Source organism: Girardinichthys multiradiatus, chromosome 9 (genome assembly GCF_021462225.1).
Source record: "Girardinichthys multiradiatus isolate DD_20200921_A chromosome 9, DD_fGirMul_XY1, whole genome shotgun sequence".
In the NCBI taxonomy this organism is placed as follows: Eukaryota; Metazoa; Chordata; class Actinopteri; order Cyprinodontiformes; family Goodeidae; genus Girardinichthys; species Girardinichthys multiradiatus.
Genome location: NC_061802.1, coordinates 15,331,312 through 15,342,830, shown reverse-complemented (window position 1 = coordinate 15,342,830; position 11,519 = coordinate 15,331,312). Strand labels below are relative to the sequence as shown.

The 11,519-nt window shown below is 38.4% G+C and overlaps 1 protein-coding gene across 3 annotated transcripts in view; it reads right to left on the bottom strand.

The window, feature by feature from the left end:
* rgs8 (regulator of G protein signaling 8) overlaps positions 1 to 10,160 on the bottom strand; it is a 31,342-nt gene extending 21,182 nt beyond the window's left edge. For all 3 annotated transcript variants that reach the window (XM_047373910.1, XM_047373908.1, XM_047373909.1), the window contains exon 1: positions 9,976 to 10,160. The gene's annotated coding sequence lies outside the window, so the exon portion shown is untranslated. The remainder of the gene's footprint in view (positions 1 to 9,975) is intronic.
* Between the last annotated feature and the right edge of the window lie 1,359 nt (positions 10,161 to 11,519).

Genomic DNA, 11,519 nt, shown 5'->3' with positions numbered 1-11,519 from the left:
CTCAGTACAGACACCCAGACTTCCCTCTCCCCAGACACCTCCTCCAGCTCCTCCTGGGGGAGGCCCAAGGCGTTCCCAGCCCAGCCGAGAGACATAGTCCTTCCACTGTGTCCTGGGCCGTCCCCTGAGCCTCCTCCTGGTGGGATGTGCCTGAAATGCCTCCTGAGGGAGGCGTCCAGGAGGCATCCGGTATAGATGACTGAGCCACCTCAACTGGCTCCCCTTGATGTAGAGGAGCTTTGGCTCTGCTCAGAGTTCCTGCCGGATGGCCTAGCTGCTCACCCTATCTCTAAGGGAGTGCCCGGCCACCGTATGGAGGAAGCTCATTTCGGCCGCTTGTATCCGGGACCTTGTTCTTTTGGTCATGACCCAAAGTTCATGGCCATAGGTGAGGGTAGGAACGTAGACCGACCGGTAAATCGAGAACTTCGCTTTTTGGCCCAGCTCTCTCTTCCACAATGGACTGGCACAGTGACCCTTTTACTGCGGCAGCCACACTGATCTGTCTGTCAATCTGCTGCTCCATTCTCCCCTCGCTCATAAACAAGACATTTGAGGCAAGAACTCCCCTCCATCCTGAAGAGGACAAGCCACCCTTTTCCGGTCAAGAACCATTGCCTCGGTTTTGGAGGAGCTGATTTTCATCCCAGCTGCTTCACATTCAGCTGCGAACTGCCCCAGTGCATGCTGTAGGTCTTGGCTAGAGGGGGCAAGCAAGACCGTGGAGCCTTTTAACCACCACAGCCAAGAGGACTATGGAGCTTTTTAACCACCTCGGTGACTTCAGCCTGGGTGATGAAAGAGTCATCCCCCTAGTCCCCAGCCTCTGCTTCCACCAGGGAATGTGTGATTGCAGGATTGAGGAGATCCTCGAAGTACTCTTTTCACAGCCTTTCGTTTGTCATACCCATCAATGTGCCATACATAGTTTGGTCCACGACTGACATATGAGCATCGTCTCAAGAGATTTTGTGCATGCAGATCAACCCTATTTAGATCCATTAAGCGCATCAGAAGATGAACTGCTTCTCTGTCTGTGACCATCCCAGCCATCCAACATTTCTGGTGCATCCACCTGTAGCCATGCTGTCTACCAGATCCTTGTTGTTGATCAATGAAAGATGCCACTTCTGCATCATCCGTCTTGTTTTTTCTCTGTCAAAGCTGCTTCTGTTGCAATCTTCTCTCTAATGTCCAGAGGCTTAATTTGACATTATGGGATTATTCTAAAACTTGCAAGATTTCAAGATTTGTAAAACTACTTCTGACAATTAATTTAGCAACATCCATTTCTGTCTATCAAGCCAAATGTGTCTCAACTATTTCCATAGAACGCCAGGGAGCCAATTTAAACTAAGTCATAATTATGAGATTGCTAAGTCATAATTATGAGATACAAGTTTTTTGGGGGTTTTGTTTTTTCATCAGAGTGGCAGAAATGGGCTTCAATAACTGTGCCTACTCCATACATACTCCATGTATTAAAAAAGAAGAACCATCTAAATAATGCAAATAAATCAGCTGCATTGAATGGATTAGTACAGTATGGCCTCATAGCATAGAATGCTTAATAACATCTGCTAAAAGTGTAGAAATACATTTTTCAACTCATGTTTTATCTGAATTACTTTAGCAAAATAATGTAGGTTTATTTTGTCATCTCGTGCATTTTGTTTGTTCTCAGTGTTGCACAATAATGTACATTGCTGTTTACAGTAAACACAGTTCTATTGTGTTGATAGTAGCTCAGAAAACGCTTCTGGGAATAGAGACAAATTTGAAACAAAAGCCCTGGGATCAGATATAAAAGAGGTTTATTCGTGAGGTCAGTTCATGGACTTTATCATGTAATGTTTTTGAGACATAATTGTTTTTCTTTCTACTACACCTTGTTAACATGCTCTTTAGTTCTTTTTTTGTTGTGAATATATTAAAAATATCACAGTAAAAATGACAGTTGAGGTCGCTGTTAGGAAACAAGACTGCTGCTAAATATAGCCAGGGCCATGAGTAATGGCTGCATGTTAAATGAGTCTTGACATTGTTGAAAACCTTGCTGATGTGCTAAAAAACCTGCACCTCTCTGCTGTTCTTTTGTTAGCAAGGACTTTTTAAAATAATGAATGGCATTGAGATCTTATTTTTTACACTCAGTCATTATGCAATTTTCAGAACAGTTACTTAAAATTTTAAACGCTACATCTACAAACAATGTAAAAAAAGAACACATACATTGCCTTTAATCTGAGATTTTAAAGTTGAATATGTTGAAACATATAGCTGTTGCTTATTTTAAAAGTGAACTTTAGATAAAACCACCAGAGGGATTGTAGGTACATCATACCGTTTCCATCAAGTTTATATGCAGAAACACACCATTATTAATATTTCATTCCCCTGATAGGCCATTCCTTTTCCATTTACTGTGTATCATTCAGTTCAAAATCACAAGCAATATATATTACATTATATATATAATCCTAATATACCAGCACAATATTTTCCTGTTCCTGCTACCAATTTCATGGTCTTGGTCATCTGTTGTTTTTATGGTGTTTAACTCTTGATTTCTTTTATATTAGTGCCATTTTTTTTGCAGCGGTTTTACTTTAAGCTCCCACACACCAAGTGTCGGTTTCTTCTAATATTATTACTTGTAATATTTATTATCACCATCACCATATCATCATTATATCTGATCTCAGTTCTTTAGATTTCTTATTTTGGATCCTTGGCCTTTTTGTAATTAACGTTCATCATGACAATTTTTTTTTTCTTCCATCTTTATCTAATCTATTTGAATTTCTGCCCTCTGGATTTCCTTTTACTGCAGCACCACCAATCTGTCTATTTATACATCCTTCTACCAATTTGTCTTCCATACTTCGTCCTGTTCAGAGTTCAAACTTGAATTTGACCTGTTTTTTTTTTTTTTTTGTAAAGAGGCTCAGGATGACTTTTATAGGGAATTGGTGCTACATAAAAAAAATCTGCATGATTTAACTGAACCAAACATAAATATTGATTGATAATAGAAGGAAACTATTGTACCTGGAGAAAATCTGGAAATGCACAGAGAGAACACAGAAATTCCAAACAGAAGGGCTGAAAATGGAGATGCAGAGCAATGCTGTTTTATTATAATCTTTAAGATATACAATTCCATAAGAAATGCATATTTTACTCAACTGTCTAACTTTTCAATTCAGATATTGTCATTTCTGTAAAAACACATTGCAGTAAGTTAGCAGATAGTTTGCTAGACCAGTAGCTCTGAAACTTTCTATAACAACCAGGTAATACTATTTTCCATGTACTGAGTATCGTGTATGGACACATCTTAAAACACAAGTACAAATGGTAAATTGCCTAAACTCGTTAGGTGCTTTTTTTATTCATACTGACCACTCAAAATGCATTCATTCAACTGCACTCACAAATGCACACACATGCATTCACTGATAGACTGACAACTCAGGGTAAATGCCTTGCTCAGGGGCACATCTACACACCCAAAACACACCCACATTTCTCTGGCAGCAGAAAGACTACTTCTCTCCTTGAGGAATCCAGTTGGATTAGGGATTCACAATTAGTGCAATATAATTCCTGAATATAACAATGACCACATTGATTACAAATAACCCACATTTTCCAGTGTCTTCTTTGATTTAGTTTAATCACAATATCTCACCACTCTTTGTGAGCTGTAGCTTATCAGCCACTACAAATACGCCTCAAATGTTGGCTTTGAAGACATTAGTCTATCTGTCCATTTGTCTATCCAACAGTCCAAGTGTTGGCATGTAGAATTTGCATGCTTGGCATTTAAAATATAATGTCCTACCTAATATTGTATCCCAGCATTCTTTTGCAATTGCAATTTGGCAAGGATGATTGTGATTTAATACTGTGAAGCTTAACAATGCATTGATTTTTAGATAAAAGCTAAAATTTACACAGTACCAGTGAAGAAAAAACAGAAAGGTCCACTAAGATCAGCATTTCAAGTAGGAAAGTTGTAAGTTTCTCAAATGTAATGTCAAAATCCAATATGGCTGTCACACATTTAACATTTGGACAGTTTGTAACTAATTAAAACATCCACATACAGGGATTGGGCAATGAAACTGAAACACTTGTCATTTTAGTGTGGGAGGTTTCATGGCTAAATTGGACCAGCCTGGTAGCCAGTCTTCATTGATTGCACATTGCACCAGTAAGAGCAGAGTGTGAAGGTTCAATTAGCAGGGTAAGAGCACAGTTTTGCTCAAAATATTGAAATGCACACAAAATTATGGGTGACATACCAGAGTTCAAAAGAGGACAAATTGTTGGTGCACGTCTTGCTGGCGCATCTGTGACCAAGACAGCACGTCTTTGTGATGTATCAAGAGCCACGGTATCCAGGGTAATGTCAACATACCACCAAGAAGGACGAACCACATCCAACAGGATTAACTGTGGACGCAAGAGGAAGCTGTCTGAAAGGGATGTTTGGGTGCTAACCCGGATTGTATCCAAAAAACATAAAACAATGTGAAACATGTATTGTTCTCTGATGAGTCCACCTTTACTGTTTTCTCCACATCCGGGAGAGTTACAGTGTGGAGAAGCCCCAAAGAAGCCTACCACTCAGACTGTTGCATGCCTAGAGTGAAGCATGGGAGTGGATCAGTGATGGTTTGGGCTGCCATATCATGGCATTCCCTTGGCCCAATACTTGTGCTAGATGGGCGCGTCACTGCCAAGCACTACCGAACCATTCTTGAGGACCATGTGCATCCAATGGTTCAAACATTGTATCCTGAAGGCGGTGCCGTGTATCAGGATGACAATGCACCAATACACACAGCAAGACTGATGAAAGATTGGTTTGATTAACATGAAAGTGAAGTTGAACATCTCCCATGGCCTGCACAGTCACCACATCTAAATATTATTGAGCCACTTTGGGCTGTTTTCGAGGAGCGAGTCAGGAAACATTTTCCTCCACCAGTATCACGTAGTGACCTGGCCACTATCCTGCAAGAAGAATGGCTTAAAACCCCTCTGACCACTGTGCAGGACTTGTATATGTCATTCCCAAGATGAATTGACGCTGTATTGGCCGTAAAAGGAGGCCCTACACCATACTAATAAATTATTGTGGTCTAAAACCAGGTGTTTTAGTTTCATTGTCCAACCAATGTACATAGTACCTGTAATCTTTTAGCCAATATTGTGAAACAGTATTTGAAAGCACAAATTGCAAAGAACTACACTGTTTTTTTTTAGCTTGTATTCCTAATCGTAGGCAGCCTTATTACCAACTACATCAATTGCAAATTATACAGCTTTTCCCACTTGCCACTAGAACAATGTTGATTATGGCTGTGAAGCCATTCTCTTATCCAAGGTGCAGCTTTGGCAGTAAATGGAAGTACCCATTAGTAAACTTCTAAATATCTCCATTGCTCTTTTTATAAGTAGCTCCAGTTTGAAGCAAAAGCCAATGTGCCTGAAGCACTAATCTTTCAAGCTGTTTTGCTTGTTGCTGGTTGTATGTTAACTGTATTACCATGTTAAATAATCAATACCCATATTCATTTGGAGCCTTCTAAAGTCAGTTCAAGTACCACCAGGGGTTTCTGTACCTTAACCTCAGAACCCTGGCACCATTCACTGTATTTTAGAATACCTTATGATGTAGTAAAGCAAACATTGACTAATCATCTGAATTTATTGATAAGAAATGTCAATATTTAAAGCAGCTCTTAGTATTTTTATCGATTCACTATGGATTCATTATGCTGATAAGGCTTTGTTTTAGCAACCAGATGCCTGTTTCTATAATAGAGGTGACTGTACTGGGTAATAAATGTTTAAAGCTTTGTCATTATGAGTTGCATCTTTTGGGTAAAGAAGGAAAATTCTTTGACATGATAGGTTTTGTCTGTCCATGGCTGGACCAGACTTGCGTGCTAAGGATGATAAGGGCAAACCAATGTCTTGTCTTAGCTGCTGGATAACATTTAGCTCAGTGATAAAATTAGACCATGTCATTTACTGTGGGCTAAATCTGAACCTGATCTGATTTAACTGGACAGAATAGGTTTCCGCATGCGCTTGCTAAATTTAACTTTAGAGGCAATGGTAGGTTGGCAGGACAGTCGGGATTTAGTAGGAACATATTAAATTAATTTGTGACCATAATTGGTGCCAAGTTAAATTGACACTTTTAGCAAAGCTGAAAACATGTCTTAAAATAAATTTATATTACCGCCAAAACATATTCTGGTACTTTCTATGTATGAATACAATGGATTAATCCTCAATCTTAGCAGGAAAATCCACATTTGTTTTTTATTTTTTCTCAGGTAAATGGGTCTCTTTGCTAGTGCCAAAATATTTTGTTCTTTATGGCTTTACTTGTGCTACAAACTGAGTATAGGTCTCATATCAGTCATCCCACCTTTAGCCATTTATGTAATCAGTGTGTCCCAAGGATTTATTCTAGATTGCAAAATGTGGCTTGACTCCAAGGGCTGACAATAAAAGCGTTTCTCTTCTAAGAGATGTACTGTTTTTCATATGAATATAACCAGTACACACTGATTTAATACTATGCTTTTCAGCTTATGGTGCAATGTCCGTTATACATTAACCACTGCCTTTGGTGACACAATTGGAACAGAACTGATCTCCTCAAAAAGATGAAGAAAAAAAATTATGAATGTGGTTTTTCAAGCAAAATGCCTTCCACTGTTTTTGGCTTTCCATACTGATTTCATATGCCTGTGATGACTTTGAATTTACCTTATGCACTGCAGTCCACTTCATTTATATAGTAATAGGAAACTGTTACCCTGGAAAATCTTCACGGCTGATGCAAACAGTCTTCTTTTGAAATCAAAGATCCAAATAAAAACAGCATAAATATTTGCCGGTTATTAATACAACAGCACAACCTTGGGTATAAATTGCTTGCAAAGAGGTGTTGTTTGAGAGATGAATTAGAATTACATGGTTATGCAACTGTAACGCATTAGCAAATCATTTTTTCAGGGATTTTGATACTGTTGGGATTATAAATTTTGCTTTTATTTTTAGATTTTATTTGTCCTTAATGGGTCGGGTGGGAGCTAAACAAGGGTGCAGCAGTGAAATGGCATACAACAAAGGGCATTAATACCATTAACCTCTGCCTCCTGGTTCACAGGGACACACAGGGATTATGCTATACCAAGTAAGCAGATAATGTATATTAAATATCCAGCAGAAAATACCAAATACATGCCTTAAATTGAGTCACTGTCAGTAATTTATGTAGTACTTCTTTTTTAAGGATACCATAGCTAACATCAATAACAAGTTAACACCAATAGCATAATAGACACAGCAGCACCTTGGATGTGCTTCTCAATAGCAAGATTCTACCAGAACCATAGTGCATATCAGCTGTATTGCCAAGACCATTATGTTAGAATACTTGGAGCACTGCCAGGCCTTATGCGGGATGTGATTAGGTGTTATCCCTGGTTGGAAGCCAAATGCTGCATGCATTCCACACGTCATGCATAAGTCAGCACCATTTCCTCACACATCTACATAATGCAAAAAAAAACATACCTTCAGGATTTAGGGCGGTCTACTTAAGTTTCAAAACCTTCAGCTGCACTCTGGTTCGTTTCTGCCTCTCCGCCACCCAATAACCCCTTTGGCCTCCAGGGTCAGAGGCCATTTGTCTCTTCCTATTATGTGTAAGTGAAGCAGAGGCTAGAGATGCACTCATCACTCCATGACACATTGAGCACTGTGGTCATGGAATGATGACGTTGGAGCCTGGATGGCAAACCCAAACTTTTACTATATTGTCCAAAGATTTAACTAGACATTTACACATTAGTTCTTTGACTGAACTATAGTTTTGTGTAGAGATGCATGTGGCCACATCCATCCATAGATTTTCTAAACCTGCTGATACAAATTTTATCTGATATTTATTTCTTATTAAGAACTTTATTATACGAAGATACAGCATTAAACATGGTTTCTCAAGGCTTCTAGTGTTGCATTATTTATCAATAATTAATTTAATAATAATTTATGTTAGGAGCAGACAACAAGGGTTACAACCTGTGTAAATATTATAAACATGGTTTTAATATTTTAAAACAAAGACTAAATGCATATGAATATACATTTAAAACTATCTGTAGCATCTTTTGCTAAACCACATTACTAAAACATAAGTTCCCTATAGAATGTAGACACTAACTTCAACTCCATGATATCCAAAAGCTAGCCAACATTTACAACATGCTCTATACACACAGGTTGAATGCTAAAAAGCATAACACAGTAACTTTTCTGCACTTCAATCAGCTTTCCTTTTATCTTCTTAATGTCTTGCTCTCTTGTAAACATGCATCAACATGAAAACAAACTGTTTCCTTTAAATCTCTATGTTTCTCCATCTTAATTTTTTCACACCTCATTGTCTCGGAAAACAGCTGACTTTGAGTCTTCTCCCTCCACAGCAAAGAATGTTGTCATTACCATGACCTCATTGCGCTTAGGTATATATTGTGTTTTTTTTAAATGGACTTCTGGTCTAAATGCAGTTATGTTTCAGCCAAGATTGTCAAACATAAAAGATAAATAAAAAATAAAAAAACTTGACATTGTTGTTGTACTTGTTTTGTTTCTGAACAACTGGTTGTGTTTTGTTTGGATAAATACAAATTAAAACTATATTTCTCATCTTCCTAGACTTCTTGTCAGGGCATGAGAGTATAGAGGTTCTGGTTAAAATTACAATCAACTTGATCTCTGGTGAAGAGTTTTGCTATCAGTGCACATCCTGTCTAGTTTGCATGTTCATCTACAGTTGTTCATCCACTTCCGTGACATTTCCATCCACCACTACAGTGTCAATATGTAAATATATCATGATATTTACCAGTATTTTCTAAAATGTTAGCACCAAAGCAGATAAAACTAACTTTTTTCACACATTGATATTATCTAAGAAATTGATAAAGTATCAGCTTGTTCTTTCAGGCATTTATATATGTTTCTTTTTTTTTGTCTGTGCTATTTAATTTAATCTTTAATTGACAGCATGGTATAAGTCAATACATTTATAAAAAAAACAACTATTACATCTAAATGTGGTACAAATGTGGTTGAAATACAGACGTTTAAAATGGGGTAACACATATAATGAACACATATAATGTGTAAATTAGGTCTATTTCAACCTTAATATTAAAATCAGGTGTGTTCCTTGGGGAGTAGAATTTGTTTTGAGTGTGTTTACATAACTTTGAGATCTAGTTGAAATAATCAGAATAAATATTGTTACATGGCTACAAACTACAAGAAATAAGTGACAATAGATGCAGCATCTATTGTAGCTATTGTAATTCTGATAAATATACCCTTTAGGGATTAAGCTGATAAATGACAAAGATAAGGCAAGAAGGCAAGAATGACAGGTGCTGAGTGGAGATTGTAAAACCCATTTCCATAAGTTGGCACACAAGTAGGCTTCAAGCCCTGGTCCAATCTTTGCTTAGCTCAGAGTGACATTTACTAAACTGAAAAGCCCCCAGAGTGAGGGAAGGAGGAGGAAGTGAACTGATAATTAACTGTAGAATCACAAAATTGTACAGATACATAAACAACCTCATATACAGACGTTTGGACATGCAACGTGCACAGAGTTAGATGGATGTAATATAATTGTGGATTATTAAAAATATATGTCTGCCACGCAATAGTTTGATTGCAATGTCAATACTAGCAGGACAAATAACTTTCTTAAGTTTTGTTCTGCTTTAAAAGTAAGCATGCATAAAAAAGACACTCACAGTAATCAAGCTTGTAAATGCTAAAGGATAACTAAGCTCCAAACATTGCTCAGAGTTCAGTGTCAACAAAAATAATTACATAACAGTGTCATACAATAAATTACAGTAAATCATTTACCTTGAGTCTGGTGTTTGAGAGATCAGCTGCACTTTCTTCCCTTCCTGTTTCACCACTATATATCCACCAATGTATTCTTTGGCAGAACGCAGATTCTGTCTAGCCAATGCTGTTATTTGTATGAAATTGTGCAGCACAAGACTAAAGATATCTCGTTTTTCTGATGCCAGTGAGTGGGAGCTACATGCTGCACTCTCATTGGTGTGAAATCGAAGGGAGAATAGAGAGATAGTGTGAGCAGGCGAGATGGACGGGGGGTGGGGGGGGGGGGGGGGGGGTTGGGCGGGTTGATAGAAAGGGAAAAAGAGGGGGGAAGAGAGCTTTGTTTGATTGGGGAAATCTCCAAGGACAACCCTGAACACATCTGTGAGGTGGAGAAGTGGCATTCAGTGATGCTGTGTTTGAAAAGGTAGAGATGTGAATTTGTGGATGAAAATAAAGCAAATGGGTAGATGTTCTCACTGATGAAGGAGTTAATTCTCAGAAGAAACAATACAGTACAGAATATGAAATAGATTAATGGCACTAAAATTGCCCAGTTATTTATTTTTATTAATGTGATTCCCTACATTTATTTAAAAGCAATCTGATAGAACACAAAAATAATTTCACAATATTTTCCTTTCAGTGATCTTTCCCTTACATGAAAATCGTCTGTATACACAGTACAGACCAAAAGTTTTCTTTATTTTCATGACTATAAATATTGTAGCTTCACACTGAAGGCATCAAAACTATCAATTAACACATGTGGAATTATATACTGAACAAAAAAGTGTGAAACAACTGAAAATATGTCTTATATTCTAGGTTTTTCAAAGTAGCCACCTTTTGATTTGATTACTGCTCCGCACACTCTTGGCATTCTGTTGATGAGCTTCAAGAGGTAGTCACCTGAATTGATTTTCCAACAGTCTTGAAGGAGTTCCCAGAGATGCTTAGCACTTGTTGGCCCTTTTGCCTTCACTCCGCGGTCCAGCTCACCCCAAACCATCTTGATTGGGTTCATGTCTGGTGACTGTGGAGGCCAGGTCATCTGGTGCAGCACACCATCACTCTCCTTCTTGGTCAAATAGACCTTACACAGCCTGGAGGTGTGTTTGGGGTCATTGTCCTGTTGGAAAATAAATGATAGTCCAACTAAACGCAAACCAGATAAAATAGCATGCTGCTGCAAGATGCTGTGGTAGCCATGCTGGTTCAGTATGCCTTCAATTTTGAATAAATCCCCAACAGTGTCACCAGCAAAGCAACCCCACACCATCACACCTCCTCCTCCATGCTTCACGGTGTGAACCAGGCATGTAGAGTCCATCCGTTCACCTCTTCTGCGCCGCACAAAGACACGGTGTTTGGAACCAAAGATCTCAAACTTGGACTCATCAGACCAAAGCTAAGATTTCCACTGGTCAAATGTCCATTCCTTGTGTTCTTTAGCCCAAACAAGTCTCTTCTGCTTGTTGCCTGTCCTCAGCAGTGGTTTCCTAGCAGCTATTTTACCATGAAGGCCTGATTCACACAGTCTCCTCTTAACAGTTGTTCTA